Source organism: Octodon degus, unplaced genomic scaffold (genome assembly GCF_000260255.1).
Source record: "Octodon degus isolate 3935 unplaced genomic scaffold, OctDeg1.0 scaffold00245, whole genome shotgun sequence".
Taxonomy (NCBI): Eukaryota; Metazoa; Chordata; class Mammalia; order Rodentia; family Octodontidae; genus Octodon; species Octodon degus.
In genome coordinates, this window is record NW_004524821.1 from 1,828,433 (window position 1) to 1,846,187 (window position 17,755).

The following is a 17,755-nucleotide window of genomic DNA, read 5'->3' on the forward strand; positions in this document are numbered from 1 at the left end:
TTTTTTGTGGCAGAACCGGGATTGAACTCAGGCCCTTGAGCTTTCCAGGCAAGGGCTTATTCTACTGAGCTATCTCCCCGCCCCCGATCCATTTCTTTAGGTCTTCTTTACTTCAAGTGTTTTCCTGAAATTTTTAGTATAGAAGTCTTGTACCTTTTGCTAAATTTAGTTCTAAGTACGAAATATTTTCATGCTATTAAAATATTTTTTAAATTTCACTTTCCCAATTTTTATTGCTAATATATAGAGAGATATAACTGACTTTAATATATTGACTTTGTATTTCACAAATATAGTTTCCTGTTCAGGTAGTTTAGGGGGATTGCTTAGGATTTTCTACATAAATAATTATGTTGTCTACCAATCAAAGTCATTTTACTATTTTCTTTTCAGCTGTTGCACCTTCTACTTCCTTATCTTGCCTTATTTCACCTTCTGGGGCTCCCAGGACCGTGTTATGTAGAAGTGAGCAAGCAACTCATCTTGTGCTGAAGAGGAGAAAATCATTCGCTCTCTCCTCACATCAGACAGTGCTAAGTACAGAGGTGCTGTTCATCAGGCTGAGAAAATTTCCTTCAATTCCTAGCTCACTGAGAGCTTTTAAAGAAAACTATTTCAAACTATGAATGGGTATTGAATTTTGTTAAATGCTCTTTTTCTACATCTTTTGAGATGATCTTATGATTTTTTCCCTTATTCTGTTAATAGGATAAATTAAATTGGTTGGTTTCTTAAGTGTTAAACACTGCATTCCTGAAGTAAACCCCACTTAGTGATAATCTATTATCTTTTCATATATTGATAAACTTCAAATATTGATAGACTTCTTTTAATGATGTTTTGCTAAAGATTTTTGCATCTTTGTTTATGAATCATGTTGACCTGTAGATTTCTTTTCTTGTAATACCTTTGCATCAGAGCTGTGTGGAAGAATACTGCAAATTCTTCTCTAGTATCCTATTGAGAAGTTGGGATTAATTCCCTTCTCTTCAAATCTGAGCTGCCTTAAGGACTCCCTTGACCAATAAAAGCATACTTTCAAAACTGCTTGATAAGCTTTCCTCTACTTCCCAGGCTACCCCGTGCTAACCATGAAGCTAGGAGGACAAGAGAAAAAGATGCCCAGCTGCCTCCAGTTTGTACCTGCCCTTGCACTTCATGCCAGCCAAGGCTTCAAACAGTGCGGGGTCTAGAGGAGCCATCTCCACTGTATTCTGTCCGAATTTCTGGCCCCAAGAATTAGAAGCTATAGTAATTTCAACTTAGATTTTAGGTCACTACTTTTAGGGATAGTTGTGAAGAAATAACCAGCAAAATAACTCATAAAAGATTTTGTGATATATTATTTCTCTATTTTCTAAGATCTTGTCTAAGGCTGGTATTATTTACTCAAGAAATTTTTGATCAAGTTTACCAGTGAAGCTATCTGGGTAGGAAATTTTCATGTTATAAATTTTATAGGTACAGTGTAGAGTTATCCATTCTTACAGAATGATCTTTTAAGAGGTTAATAAATCATATCATTTCTCTTATAAAAACACCCAATAGGTTTCCTTGCACTGAGAGTCCTTCCACAAACTTTAAAGCCCCTTACCATGTAGCCCCTGACTGTCTTTCTTGTCTCCCTGGGAACCACATTCTTGATGTTCACAGACTGCCTCCTTCACATCATTTAAATTTCAGCTCAAGTGTAACCTCCCTGGGGAAGTGTTTTCAACCAATAAGTCCAAATACACCTCTTGTCAATTGTTATAGATCATATTATCCATGTAAATTTGTACGTTGTTTATCACTTCTTGACACTGTCCTTGTTCTTCATTAAGGCCCTCTTCTCACCAGATTTTCCTAGAATCCCAGGTCCATGTAAGCAAAGGCCTTTGTAATTTTTCCATGGTTGTGTCTCTGAACCATAAAACACAAGTTCATAGAAGGTAGTAAATATATATTCACTGAATTATTGACTTGCTGTCCTGGATCCCCTCAGCCCTGACCTGATTGTACTCTTTCTGATTGGCCTTCCCAAATGGCCAGCACCAGGTCGGGAATGGGCCAGTTTCCAGGGACCACACCTTCCACAGGTTCATTGTCCTGATTGAGACAAACTTACACCTGGCTCCCTCTCCTATTATCAGCAGATTAGAGGCAACTCTGAGGTCATTGAAGAAAAGGAGTCCACGTGGCTCCTGGGAGCACAACTGTAGCTGTCAGTTTTAGCTCAGAAGCCCCCCAGTTTGTGGACAGGATATCATGTCTGCATCTTGTACTATGAATAACCACTAAGCATGCAATAATATGTAATGTATGAATTATTGAAGCTGTCCTACTAATCGCTTTTGAAACTGTCTCATTGCTATTTGTTTCTCAATAAAATTATTTTTTAAAAAGAAGCCCCTCAGTCTGCCTTTGTCTTTCTCTGAATCTTGCCTACCACAATGTACACACTTAAGCATTCTTAAATAACAGCAGTTCACCCTTGCATTTTCATGGTTCTCCCTTATATGGATACATTTGCTACGGATGAGGAAACTGAGGCACGAAGAGGCAGAGTAGCTCCTCTGCTGGAAGTACTAGAGCGCATAGATTTCCCCCTAGATTTATGATCCCACCAATGAGGGCATCAATTTCCAAGATTAACAGCTGCAAATGATGGCATCAAACCAGCTGCCCCAGAAGCCCTCAGAAGTGCATCTCCAATTCAGGTTTATCTTCATTAAGCAAGTAATTCATTACAGGCGGTAAGCATTCACATCAGAGAGAGAATATTAAAAAAGTAATTATATTTTTCACAGTGCAGCTTTCTGGATAAATTGTATGCAAATTGCTGTCTAAATCAGGCTGGCAGATCCCAAGCAGGTCTCAGAACTACTTAGGGATATGTTTTTGAGGCTAGAGTCACTTCTGAGAGTGTCGGGCACAGGGTCTTGCATTCAGCCAGGGAAGGCTCTCAAGGAGTAGCCACTGCGACATCTTCACTTCCTCTTCCCCTTGTCCTGCTTTCTGCCTTCTCCTTTGCTTTAGTTTCCTCATCTATAAAACAAGCCTTCTACAAGGACTGAATAAGGGAATGGAGAGGACAGTGTGTAGCATAGCATCTGTCTGCCATAGACAAGGGGGTAGTTCACCACAGACAATGGCCAGACAGCACAGATGCCTACAGGCCTAGGAACAGGGTGGAGACAGCTTCTGGGATGACAGAGAAGACACTGATGGTGGGTTGAGTGGTTGCTTTTCACCCTGGCTCTCCCATCATTCCATGGTGCCCCCACATTCACTGCTTGTCCCCTCCAGGTTTTGTTTAATGCTCACCATCATCAGGTCCTGGCAACAATCCCCAGGGAGGGTTATGGAACTCCATCATTCCCAGATGGTACTGATCCCTGAGCTCTGGGAGCAAGAATGCCCATGCATGAAGGGGGCTTGAAGAACAAACATATCACTCCTCTGTTTACAGGTGGAAAAGGGGCCCAGAGGGGGTAGGGGTGACTGAGCCACACAACAATTAGCTGAAGGACTCAGAGCCAGAACCCCAGGTCAGGGCAGCCCCACCCCCCCACAACAGTGATACCCATTGTCAAATGGGGCTCTTTAAGGCCTGTACTAGAAACTGAAAAGTGCAGTTTGCACATCAGGTGGGGTTAGCCTTATCTCAAGGTTGGGCTGTGACCCTGGATGAGGGTCTGGACCAGGTTACTTCCTATCTAAATCTTATTTCTCCATTTGTTTAGTGAAGCAGCTGGGAGACCTATCTCTCCAGACACCTACCATGAGACTTACTTACTAGGTAGGATTTTAATAGCATCCTTTACCTTTCCTGCGGGCAAAAACTCTGAGACAAGACATGCACTCAAGGAGTTGAATATAGGTAGCTATTGAAAATAGGCCTAGCCAAAGGGATCTTGGTTCCCATTCCCACCCTACCCCACCCACACTCTGGAATCTAAGGGCAAAAGTAGAGGATGACATACTAAACCCCACTGTTGTGGGGGCCACTTGCTACCTAGCCCAAATAACCCAAGGCCAGAACCCAGAATCAAGCCTGTCCAAGAGACAATATCAAACAGGGTCACACAGTTTCGTACCAGTGTGCCACATTGGGACACAGACTATGACCCATGACTATTTCTGTAGCTCTAGTCACTAAAGACCCAAGCACATTTGGATACACGCTGGCTGGCACTTATGGGACACTCAGAAAGGAACAGCTGCCTGCACCAACCTGTCTAGATAAGGCCATACCTAGTAACACCTTGACACAGGGACACTCAACAACGCCTGGCCACAGTGAAGCCTTGGGCAGTAAGCATCCCCCAGGGCATATTATAGTCATACTAGAGCACTGAGTTCTACTGGCACAGACCTCACCCAGAAAACAGGTGCTCCTCATTGGCCAAGCAATGGCCGTGACTCATCCACATGGCTGCACTGACAAAGGTTCTACAATCTGAGGTACAGGATCTCAAGACAAATCCTGAGGACATTTCACTGACCTTCTCAGACCAAAAAGCTACAACTCTTGTTGCATAGGTCCTGCTTTACCTTGCTCTTAACCATCCAGTAGAAAAGTGTGAAGACGAAATATAGGAAATAAAGCCATGCTGTTATGTTGAGCTGTGGGGGACTCAGGTCAATAATTTCTGACATTGCCAGTTACACAGAGGACCCAATGCTATTATGGGCTACTGGACTCTTTTAGAATATTTTGCTGAGTTTACACACCTATAATATTCAATAACGGAACTTAGAAAAAATGGGGTATACCGATGAATGTCCATTTTGTATTTGTGTATTCCAAGTGGTTAGGATAGATATATAGTTGCATTCTCTTAATGAATAGAATGATTTGTTCTAATGGTGTTTGTAAATAGCTTCACAAGTCCACTTCGTGTACAGCAATTAACCACTAAGAAGAATATATGCAGTGTATTATTTGTTGAAACTGTACTTCCGATTGGATTTGAAACTGTCTCATTGCTATCTGTTTATCAATAAAACTTTGAAAAAAAAAAGAAAGAAAACAGGTGCTCCCCCTAGCCCAGCCTTTGTCCACAACCCCTCAGCTATGTTGACCCTCAACCTTGAAGTCATAGGGCTACTGAAAGCCTGGCCAATGTGCCCTGGGACAATAGGTCCCAGACTGCACACGTGATCACTGGCTTCTCTACATGGCCAGAGCACGCTGTGTCATACTGATGTCTGCCAGGCCCTTCTTGTCCTCTGTATTGCTCAGGCTGCATTTTGAAGCATGCAATCATTCAGGGGAAACTCCTGCCTCCTCCCCACCCTGACAACTCTAAGACACAGGCAAGGCCATTAACAATTCCAGGCCTAGCCAATCTTCCCTCACATCCTTCACTGAGGCTGGGCTTGGGTGTCTTTATGGCTGGGCAGGATCACAGAGATTTCTCCAGACTGTGAAAATCTTCCTAAGTTCTGGAAGTTTCTTCTCTGGCTGACCTTCCTGAACTCCAGAAGAAGCTCAACGTTTCCCAGAAGCCTTTCATGGCTGTCTCTAGAAACACTGTGCCTGGGAACAGTCATAGTCAAGTCTTGACCCAAGAATTAGGAATCCAGGGTCATAATCCTGGCTCCTGTTCTAATTTGCTAGGTGAGTCTGGACTCACCTATTCTCTCTAGACCTCAGTTTCTCCTTCCATGCCAGGGAGGTGGAGATGGAATAGAATGAAATGAGGATGATTTCTCAGGTTGTGTTGACCCCAAGGGTGGAAGCATCTAGAATCAGAATCTCTGGACACCTGTTCTAATGCTTTTCCCAGCTCTAGGCTGCGGGCCCAGCACCACTGGCCAACCCAGAACAGAGCAGTGCAAAGAGCAACAATATCCAAATTGGAGAGCTGTGGATGCACACAGTCCATTTGGAAGCCACAGATAACACTGCCCAGGTCTGCAGCTTCTCCTACTGGACCTGACAAACAGGAGTCACTTCACAAACATTGCTAAGTTGAGTCAAATTCATTTTTCCTTAACCCTGTAGCCCTGGGCAGGCAAACTCAAGTCTCTGAGCCTCACTGTCCACCAATGTGACACAGAGGTAAAATCTTGCCCCTGGCTACATGTAGTCATGAGGATCTGTGAAATACTACATGAGAAAGCATCAGCCAGAACCCAGTCCAGATGGGTTCAGCACCAAGCACGTCCACACCCTTCCCCGTCAAGCCTGCACACTCATGCAGCTGGCCTTGGACTCAGGCTCCTGAGAGCCTGTGGGGATGGGGAGGATGAATCTGCCCCAGGAACGGGAAGGGGGAAATGGGCAGAGGAGAGCTATACGTGCCAGCTCCCTGCAAGGAGCTCAGCTGATCGGAGCAGCTTGCTTTTCTCTTTTGTCATGTAGAGGACATGCCAAGGCTCTGAGCAGACAGCTGGACTGGGGGAGTGGGAGAAGAGAGGGAGATCAACACTCTCACCCATAGATACACAGGATCTTTGCTCCAGAGACCAGGGAAGGGAGCCTCTCTGTGGCAGCCCCAGCAGCCCTTTCCCAGAATAGCTTCTCACCATGCTGAGCAAAACCTGCCTCCTTGGAGATCCTGTGTGGGTCCCAGGTCTGTCCTCCAGGCTGAGCGCTTCTGCTACTTCTGCTCAGGGTACACAGGTCAAGTGGGTGCCCAGGCCTTACCCTCACCTCCTGGTCCTCCTGTGTGGGTCGACAGCAATGCAGCTGTTGTTTCTATACTGGATCTGAACCTCATGGGCTCTGATATATCCCTGTGTGTCTAAGCATGTGTACCCATTCACACACACAAGTGCAGACATCAGGAATGGCACATCCACTCTCTACTGCACAGGAGCTGCTTCCCCTCCTCTCTGGGGTCCCCATGGCTGATAGATAGAACTACCCTGGAAAACAAGATGGGGAGCAAAGCAAAGGGAGGACACACCTCCTACTGAGAACCCTTCCTCCTCCCCCTCCCCCTGCTTTCTGCCTCTTTCCTATGTCAGGGCTAGGCTGATGACACCAGAGAATCCATCAAATGCCACCCCCATGTCAGGTCATGTCACAACATAATTAAAGCATTAGATCTTCGTGATGAAGCTGTTGCCATCAATTCTTAGAGTGACTGATCCAATCTATAGAGAGGGGAAATTTCTCTCTGCCTGCCACAACCACCACAGCTGCCTTTCCCTCCCCAGGAAAGGAAATGGCATTGCTTGTTCTATTTGGGGTTCTGGGCCCCAGTCTGAGTGGTGGGGAGGCTTGCCCCAGGGGCATGTGCCCCTTCTACCTCTGGGTCTACCTAGGGTCAGCAGAGCCAAATGTCTGGGGACTTCTCCCAGCTCAGTCAATGAGTCACTCTGTGACCTTTGGAAAGGATCCTCCTCCCTACCTCTGGAGTTCAGTGCCTTCTTCTCTACGTGACTGGGGGAAAGGTGAGTTGATTTCTGAGGACTATCGAGGTGGAGGGCTCAGGGACTCAAAAATACGTAGAAGAGGTGGACTCAGTTCCATGCTGATTTGAGCAGCTGTGGTTACAAGGGCTCTCTTTTTGTCCTCCCCTCTCCTATAGGAAGGGGCTGTATGGATGCTTCACAGAACTCCTATAAAGATTAAAGGAAAGTAAGAGCCAACACAAGGCAGTCTTAATTCCTGAGCCCCTGGGCTCCCAGCACCCTCTTGGGCCTAAGGTATTCCTTACAAGTCTGTGTATAGACCTGGTTTCTCTTGTCCAGAACAGCTAGACCTACAGTGAAAGGCTAACAGAAGAGATGGAACAAGAGGGACAGAAGAGAAGCCTATGTTGTTTGTCAGATGATGTCACCACCTAGAGGTCCAATCTAGCGAGAACAGGCTACAGGTTCATGGGAATAAGGAATCAGGGATGATGCAGGGGAGAAACAGAAGTGCTGATGGGTCAAGGCCATCAGTGTATGATGGTATTCCAGGAGAGAGGATAAGAATTGGGAGGCAGATAGAATATCCAGTCTGAAGCTGGTGAAACACAGAGGCAAAGGCAGAAGCAGGGAGACCAGTCTGAGGCCACTGCAGTAATACAACTAAAAGGATAGTGGTTTGGATGAAATTTCAGGAGGAGCTGAGGGGTAACTCCAAGGCCTTTGGCTTGAAAAACTGAAAGAATTAGCATCTATGGAGACCCCACTGAAACCAAGTTTCAATAGACTTTGTAGGGAGAAGTTTGGTTACAATAGTACTCAAGAGTTAACGCCTGAGATGCCTGAGTGACATCAAGTTGAGCAAATGGGGGAATACACAAATCTGGGTGTCAGGGCAGAGGGTGTGCTGAAGAAATGCGCTTGAGAGTTGAAAGTCATCAGCAGATAGTACTGAAAGCCATGAGCTTAGAGATAACTCAGGAAGCAAGGGGGGCAAAAGAGGAGGGGCAAGGAGGAAACCCAGAGCACTGACTGGAACATCAAGAAGCTGAGATGTGGTGGATTAACTACTGGTCCACTTGCAACATGCAGTTGAACTGAATCAGTGTGGCTTTGGGTGTGGAAGGCCCATCCCAGGATTGTTGCCAACAGTATAAAAAGAGAACTGGAAAAGAGGGTGATGTGCTGCTTATTCTCTTGGAGAAGCTTGTTGCACTGGTTTTCCGGATAAGAACTCAGCTCTTCTCACTGTCCGGGAGCTTGAACCCTCACTGTTGCTGAGGATGACTGCATCTTCTCAGAGGAGCTCTGGTCCTTACCATCACTATCTGGCTCCATTACAGATCCTTCAGACTGCAGGCACAGATCTTTCACTCTGCTGGTGTAAACTTTCTAGCTTCCATCACTGACCTTGGCCCTTCCTAGTTCAGATCCTTGATGCAGACTTGCATGAGACATTGCTATGGGCTCTAGGTCTTCAGCTGGGCTCACGCAGGACATTGCTATGAGATTGAGGCCCTCAGCTGGATTCCTGGGGTCTCTAGTGTGTGGACATATCTCCCATTCTCTTTTGCATTTGACTCTAGGGGCAACTGTTATGAAGTAATCCTATAAATTATGTGTCCCATATCAAATCCTTTCCCTTGAAAATCCTGACTACAATAAGAGATATAAAGAGCCAACAGAGGCTAAGAAGGGAGGTTGATCAGGGGGAAAAACTAGGCTGCTGTCGTACCTTGTTGAAAGAATAGAGTGCTTCAAGGAAGAAGTGATTTTTCACCAAGCATAATATCAGATAAGGCAAGATGAAGATTGAAAACTGACTGATGATAATGATGTGGAGTAGATATTTGTTGAATGAACCAACAGGGATGCATTAAAATTCCACTGGTAGGATTAAGTTGTCCAGCGGTATCTGGATTGGGACCTAGCCTCATGGACAAAGGACAGGGTGATTCCAGTTCAGCAACAACCAAGCATCCTCAAAGAGGCCAAGCATTGAAGGCTAGCTTGGAGCCCTTAGTGCCCCCAGCCTGTAGTTACACAGCACAAGTCATGGGATCTGAGCAAGAGACTCACTGTCAGTGATCTGTGGGGAGCAGCCATAAGGGGAAGAGGGTGTCAGAGGCCAGGCAGGGCCTTAAGATTGATTCTCTGCCACAGATAAAGAGTTAAAGACAGAACTGAATGCTACAAAAATCTTCTGAGCCATGCTATATGCCAGACATGGTGCAGAACCCAAAGGCTTAAGATAAAGTCTTTGTTAGCGAGATCCCTGTTTAAAGGGGAGAGACCCAGGAACTGACAGACAGCAGTGCATGCCAACCTGCAGCTCCCACCAGCACCTAGATCAGCTTGTGGAATGCAGATGCTACTGGTGCTATGGAAAGAGCATCTTCTTGCTTTTGAAGGCCCTTTTGGCCCACCTAAGCTTTGAGTCTCCTGTTTCTGCCTTCACTTCTTTGGCCTTGGGATCCTGACTTTTGGGGTACAGACCAAGTTCTTCCACTCCAGGAAAACTCCATGGACCCCACTAGCCAGCCCCTTTAGGCTCACAGCCCAGTCCTCAAATTTGCCCCATATCTGAATCTGAGCCCCATCTTGACCAACCCTGCCCTTGGGTCTGTTCTACAGGAGCTGGCTCTTTCCTGGCCACATGGCCTCTGCACACAACTCTTGGCCCACCAACCCTTATCTCCTTGAACACCAGACCTGCCCAGCCAGACCCAGACTCTCTGAGGAAGACAGCCAGCCTATGCTTTAGCAGGGGATAAACAATGGCTGCAGGAGCACAGAAGAGGGAAAGACTGATTCCAACCCATGGCTTCTGGGTTTGCTTCCTGAACACAATTCAGTCCAGCTGGGAAGAAGATTAGACAAATGTAGGTCTTTGTGTGGGAGCCAGGGACAGGTATCCCAGAAGGGTGAACAGAGGCAAAAGCATGAGGTATGAGGAGAGTTCTCTTGGGGAAAAGGAGCAGTGGCAAGCCTCCAGGGGTAGAGATGGGGCCCAGGGAGGACAGGTTGGAGCAGCAACCACCAGTGGCAGCCTGAAGACAGCCAAGTGCAGCAGTAAGATGGAAGTCCACATCTCCTCACTTCCATAGCTGGCTCAAGGACCAACCAGCTGCCTGGTGAAGAGCCATGCAGATGCCCAGGTCTGGTGTTCCTGCTCTGGAAGTTGAGATGGCTTCGTTCCATCAAGGGCTCTTAAATTGGTCGCTGAAGGCCCGTCCCAGGTCCTTCAGATTAAGATGGAGGTTGAGTGTCTGAACACTTCCTTAGTTTCCTGCAGCCTGCATCTCCCCCTGAGCCTAGAGCCAGGGTCTGGGAAGCTAATAAAAAGAGATTGGAATCAGCAGCTTACAAGTGATCCTGGCAGTGACATTATATAAAGGGAGAGAAGTAGAAGGTTAAGACTTGTGGTCTCTCTTTTCTAGAGAGTTGGGCTGGCAGAAGGTAGTTACTGATGGGATGGTGGTTAGGGCATGGGACACACAGAACCTCATGGCCCAGGATTGGTACTGGGATTGACTTCAGGGCATTTGGTCACCCCTGTGCAATTCAGGAGTCCATTTTCTTTGTCATCCTTGCTAAGTGGCTATCTAGTCACTGAGTACACACCCATACTTACTGCTTCCTGAAGGGGGTCATTTTACCTTTGGACAGCTCCAAATTCTAAGTCTACATTTAAACTCTGTTCAAGGATGGAGCTCTATGCGCTCAGGCTCCACGGGGGATTTTCCGTGGCCCTCAACAGGCTACAGCCTTGCAGACTGCAGAACAGGAAGCTCAACACTTTCCCTGAGAATTTTAAAGCTACTGGACGAGCTTGGGGGCATCTCTGAAGCTTGTGATTTACTCTTGCATCTTGGGTCACCACCTGGGGAGGAAGAGGGGCATTGCAGAGTGGTGTTATGCTTGTGCGTGTACCAGATCTGTCTGTGACTTGTACTACATGCATACTGATAGCTGGAGACGTACAGGTGTGCCTGCATGTTCTGTCTGTGTGTAAGGAAGAGTGTGAGTCTTCCTTTTGGACTTCACACATGGCTGGCAGTGGCCTTCTGTGAATGGATCACTGTACGAACATCTGTGACCGCAGCTGGATGTGGCTAGGTGAGCTTGTGATTGCCTGTGAATGAATTGCTGTGTTTATATAATAAACTAGGACCACAAGTGTGAGTGTGCAAAGTCACTTCACACAAAAACAACTTGCTAGGGCTGTAGTAAGACCAGCCAGACATATGTGGGTTCCTGACTCTGACTACAGTGCTTGTGATTGTGAATGTGACAGATTGCAATTTAATGCACATGTGAGACTGTGTTTCTGACAGACTGTCACCTAATGTGTGTGTGTACGCCTGAGGTATCAAGTGTGTGAAAGACTGTGTGGGTCCACACATGACTGTGTTCCTGCGTGTGCTGCCGCAGCTGTGTGGGCACGCAGACTCAGATGTGCTGGTGTCAGTGAGTGCCAGGGCTGTTTGTGTGAAGGAGTCTCAGTACATGTGTGATGATGCAATGCATGTTTGTCTCTGTACCTGTGTGTGTGCGTGCGCACATGTGCACACAAGTGTCTGTGGCTAAGTACAGATGAAGGTGCTTGTGTGTGAGATGGAGGTGGGAAGGGTAAAGACAGTGAGGATAAAAGGGGACTCACTTGGAAAGGTCTCCCCAGCCCCATTTTAATCAGAAACGGAGCAGCTGTTAGTCTGAATAGACACTGCACAACGGCAGACGTCTTAATCTCTTCTGCATTGTGATTCACTCGGCGAAGCCCTATTACTCAGCTTTTGATAGGAGCTTACTTGTCTCAAGTGTTTTCATTATTGCCCTAATACTATCTATTAACACACTGGAGGGAGCACACTGCTGCCTGGAGCTGGCATTGCTGGGCTTTTAAAGATTATGGGCCTTGCAAATACATAACATTTTACTGCCTTGCAGATGTAATTCATTGTGGGAGGGGGGAGGTGAGCACACGTAAATAGATAGGTAAATAGATAACTGAGCAAGAGAGAGGGGGCGCTGGAGGGAGAGAGAAGCTGCGATGCAAACACTGTTGCTATCTCCAGCTCAAATAATCGCCTTTTGGGAGCAGCAAGACAGACATCTGTCTCATTTGGGGCAATTCTAGCCTCCAATCCTTCATCCCTGGGTATCCTGGGGTGGAGGAATTGCTGGGGCTCATTTGGCATTGTAGGCCCTGCGCTTCTCTGCGGGGAGTTCAGAGGTGCAAATGGGGGCAAGGCACAGGGAAGCATGGGGCGGAAAGGTCACAGGAGCCGGAGGGATGGGCCATGCTCAAAGCCCCGTCTGCCACTATGTGAGCGAGGTGACTTTGTTCCCTTCTCTGTGCCTTGTCCCTCAGCTGCAAACTGAGCAGTCTAGGTGACCTAGAGAGCCAGCTCTACAGGTTCCAATCTATCCCTGCAAATGTTTGAATCACCAGTTAAATAACTGTGTAACACCACCAACTGGGACTCCTGAGGGAGAAGGGGCTGGAGCCATGACACCTCCAGCATCTCAGAACTGGCAAAAAGTAACAATGTCATCATGGAGCCTAAGCTCCACTCCTCTTCAATGACCTTGTCATGTGAACGCAGAACCACAGTGAGAGGGACCTCATTGTTTGTATTTCCTTTTGACAAAATAAATTTCATTGTAATAGTAGAAAGAGAGCTAAAAATAGCACATTCATATTAGCCCAAGAAAACTAGTAATTAGGGCATTAGTAAATCAGAAAAATTTGAAGACTTTCTAGAAGATGAGCAACAGACAGATTTAGCCTTACAGAGAAAACCAGAGTGGTGACATCGGCACAGAAGAAATTGGCTAAAGAGTTATAAACTGTTCTTTCCAACAGAACCTTGGAGAAACTCCCAGTACCAGGAGCAAGGAGCAGGCCACGGCACCACCATCAGGTAATGAAATGCTTGATAAAGTGGACCCGCCAGGCCTTCCTCTTTCAACACTCGTAGAATGTCTGGCTGTGACTTTTGCCCCTGATATTGAAACTTGATGTCTACTTTCTACCAAAATGGAAGGCCACCTCAGGAGGTGTGGTAAACCATTAGACTGAGGCACTGAGACAAATCTCCCAGTATTTACATTCTTGTGGAGTCCCTCAGAATGACTCGGCATTTAGCAGTATAACCAACTCTAACCAAAAGGACATGCATAAGCGTAGCGCAGTAAGAGGTCAGATGAGCCTCACCCATTTGGGCTTGTCCCTGTGAAGCTTTGTCACCATTCTGGAAGGAAATCCACCCTAGCTTCTTAGAGAAAAGAGGCTCTGAAGGGGGGAAAAAAAAGAAACAAAAATAAAAGCCCCAACCATATGGAGAAAGAGGCCACCTGGTGGAGAAACGAGGTGCTTCAGCAGATTGTCAGCAGCCAGGCCCCACACGAGGAAGTGAAGTCTTCTTCGGCCTTCTGCCAATTGAACACACAACATGAATGAGTTTAGCCTGATGCCATGTGGGATCTACGAAGTTCATATATCAGCAAGGATAGCAAATCACGGCTGTTTTAAGGTATGAAATGGCCAAGTGTTTTACACGGCACTAGATAACACACAGGAGGGATGGCTCTGGACTTGGAAGCCAGAGGAGTACAAAAGAACTAAATATCTGCAGTGAATGTGGGAAGGAAAGTGAGAAAGCAAGACAATGAGACAATTCAATTCACTACTTCATGTACAAAATAAGGTCTCCCTCATTTTAGCAACTGTAAGTGTCCCCACTGCCTGCAGGGTCTTCTTGCACTTCTCCAAGGACTCCTCATGTTTGCGGCGACAAATTGCTCCTACTAGCTCATGCACACAGAGATGCACACAAGCTCCTCTCAGCCCAACGTGGAAACAAGGCCACGTGACTTAGAGTGACACTCATACCAGTCTCCTGGACACATTAATCAACCTGGCTTTGAGTTTAAAATCCTGAAATGACCATCATGGATCACAGGAGCAGATCCACACTATGACAAAGAATAGGATGAAAAAAATCAAAATGTTTCACCTTAGAGCAATGAAATAATGTAGGTGACAGAGTGAGGTCTTTAAAAGAATTTTAAGTTGTGTAGTCAGTGATCCAGAAGATACTTGCTTTTGTAAAATAAGAATAGATTGCTATGGAGAAGAAACAACCAAAGAAGAAGAAATCATCCTCAAAAAATAACATCAAGAAGACAAAGTCAAGAAAATTCCCCAGAAGGTATAATGAAAAGATTTTTTAAAATAATACCAAATATTTGCCTTATAAAAGTTCTAGACTGAGATAGCCGAGTGACTAGAGGTGATTAAAATTTTTAACTATAATTTTAAATTATTTTGCAAAGCTAGAAAAAGATCTGGATTCTCAAATTATAAAAAGACCAGCCAAATGCTGAGCAAAAAATACTAAAAAGACATGCATCCTGTGACATTTCTAAACTACAAAATAAAAACAAAGTTTTCAGTGCTTTTGGAATTTTTGAACCTGCAATTCTGTATCAGCCAAATCCTCAAGTATGAAAACAAATCCAAGATACTTTCAGATAATAAAGGACAAAGAAAATCTACTACTCATTCACTTCTGAAAAAGTAATTATGTACTTCAGAGAAACAAAAAGGGAGTGCCAGGAAGAGATGTTGTAAGATAACATTTTTTTTAAAAAAAAGCAAGTACATAGCTTAGAGTCTAAATAATAAATAAAAATGAATCTATAAGATTTACACAATTATTAAGCAATCATTCCTTTTCAAAATATAGAAGTAGCATGCAATAACATTTAGAACTTAGGTTTTAACAAAATAGGAGATGTAGAAGGAGGCTTAATATATTACTGGAAGAAAAAACTGCCCCAATAACTTTATCTGAACTGTAAGCCACCAGAAAAACAAAAATAGTTCCTGTAACTTGCTAATAAATAGAGAAACATTGAATACAGAAAACTTCATCAATCAAGCATTTGACTCTATCAAATCAGTCAAAATGTATTTGACTAGGTAATATAAAAACCAGGAGGAAATTCAAACATATCAAAAATTGGAATAAATATGAATGGGTTAAATCTACCTGTTAAGTTACAGAGACACATGCATAAGCACATGTTTGTGTCCTCGTAACCACAGGCCATACAATTATTTTTTAGAATCTCAAGTGAAACAATATAACACAAAAAAGATTAAAGACAAAAGAATAGAAAATGAATAGATCCTAACAAAACAAAATGAAACCACAGAAAGATTAGCAACAGATTAAATAGAATTCAAAATAAAAGCACTACATGGAACAAAGGGAAATATTTTATAAAAGCTACAACCTACCAAAATAATAATGAAGTGGGTTCTGTATCAAACAACACAATATCAACATACAGAGAAAGCTTTATAATTATAAGGGTAAAGTGTTAAACTTGTAATGATACTTGATTTTTACATACATGCTCAGAAATAGATAAATCAAGTAAACAAAACTAAGCAAAGCTATAAAAGAATTTGAATGTAATTTAAAATTTTTATTTAAAAAGTATAAAAGAAAATTTGCTGAAATGAAGATACATATTGGTATGGTCTGTGTGTCTGGGAACTGGGAACTGAACCCCCAGTGCAAAAGTTTGAGTAATGAGACCTTTAAGAAATGATGAAGCGAAGAGGACAGAGTGCTGAGACATTAACGCATTCATGTTATTGTCTTGGAACTGGTTTAGTTGTCCCAGCTGTCAGCTCCTGATAACTGGGTGAGTTCAAATTGCGCATGATGTCCAGCACTTTGGAGTGGAAGTAGGAGGACCACAAGCTTGAATACCACCTAAGTAACTTAGTAGGTACCTGTCTCAACACTTAAAATATTTTTTAAAGAAGAGCTGGGCAGATAGCCAGGCATGGTAGTGCATGCTTGTAATCCCAGCACTCTGGAGGCTGAGTCAGGAGGATCAGTGCAAATTCAAGACCAACCTGGGCTACAAAGTGAGTTCAAGGCCAGCCTACAATGCATAGTGAGACCATATCTCACACATACACACACGCGCGTGCACACACACACACACACACACACACAAAGAGCTGGGCAGGTAGCACAATACAAAGACCCTCAGTTCAATCCCCAGTACAGAAAGAAGGCTCAAAGGCAGCCCCTCAACCTTGGACATCAAGGTCCACAAACCATAAGTGAGTTTATCATTAATCACCCAGACTGGTCCTTTGTTATGGTAGCACAAAATTATTTACCCATTCAATTTTAAGTATCTACAGTACATTTACAAAATGAACTATTCATATAAATTGGTTACAAGTATAAAAATTTTGGTTTCCAGAAAGTGGAAACCATATAGAATGCATCTCTTAACTACAAAGTAAAAGAAATGAAATCTGTAGAATGAATGACAAAAAAGGTAGCAAAACAGTATGGCAAAAACCCAACAACTTGATAATTTAAAACCACTCTTCTATATGACTCTCTGGTTAAAGAGCAGCTCAAAGTTTGAATGATAAATCACTTTATAAATTTGTAACCCTGAGAACATCATAGAGTGAAACAAATTGTCAAAGCCAATGCAGGAAAAAAAAAACAAAAAAAAAAAAACAATGCAGCACTTGGAGAAAAATGCATAACCTTGAACACATTTATTAGAAAGAAGAAAGAGAAATGAATATAAAAGCAGCTGGGACAGAGAAAATTAAAAGGGGAAAAAACAACCTATGCAGAAAGAATGAATTAAAAGAGATAAAAGCAGAAATTAATAAAATGGGAAGCAAATGTAGGCTTGGTAAATAAAACCAAATGTTGGCCTTTCCATTTATTCATTCCCTTAGTGGCTCAAGGTTAACATATACAGAAGAAATCAGATCGTCAAAGTTCTACTGCTAAAAGTGGCATCAGGTACAGAATGGATTTAAGAGTGAATCATATAAACTTTCAAGGGGCAAAAACTTCTGCTATTTAAATTGTTACAGAGCATAAAGCATTAATGAGAAACTTCCCCTGCATTTTGCTGGGCCGGCTCAGCGACTGCAAGCATCTGTTGTTCTTGCTCATCAGTGCCCATTCATCCCTCAGCAACCACACCCTGACTTTCCTTCTAGGGCACCGTCCCATCTATTCTGTAGTGATGTACTTCTGGGGAAACTGATACCATCATAGCCTCTAGCCTGAGCCCACAAGCCTCATCAAGCTTTGCTTTTCCTCCACCACTACAGATAATTCAGGTTGGACAGGTGTTACAGTTTGTGTCTAGGTGTCCCCCAAGAGCCTCATGCATCATGGAGTGGGCTTCTTGAGTTTGTGATTAATTCATGGTCAAATGCTGGAATTACGGGTGTGAGTGCTACACCCACCCTGGGTGCAATATAAGGAAGGGAGAGAGGCTTGCTCTCTGCTGCTGCTCCTCCCTTTTTGCTCATATTGTTTTACTGTTTTCT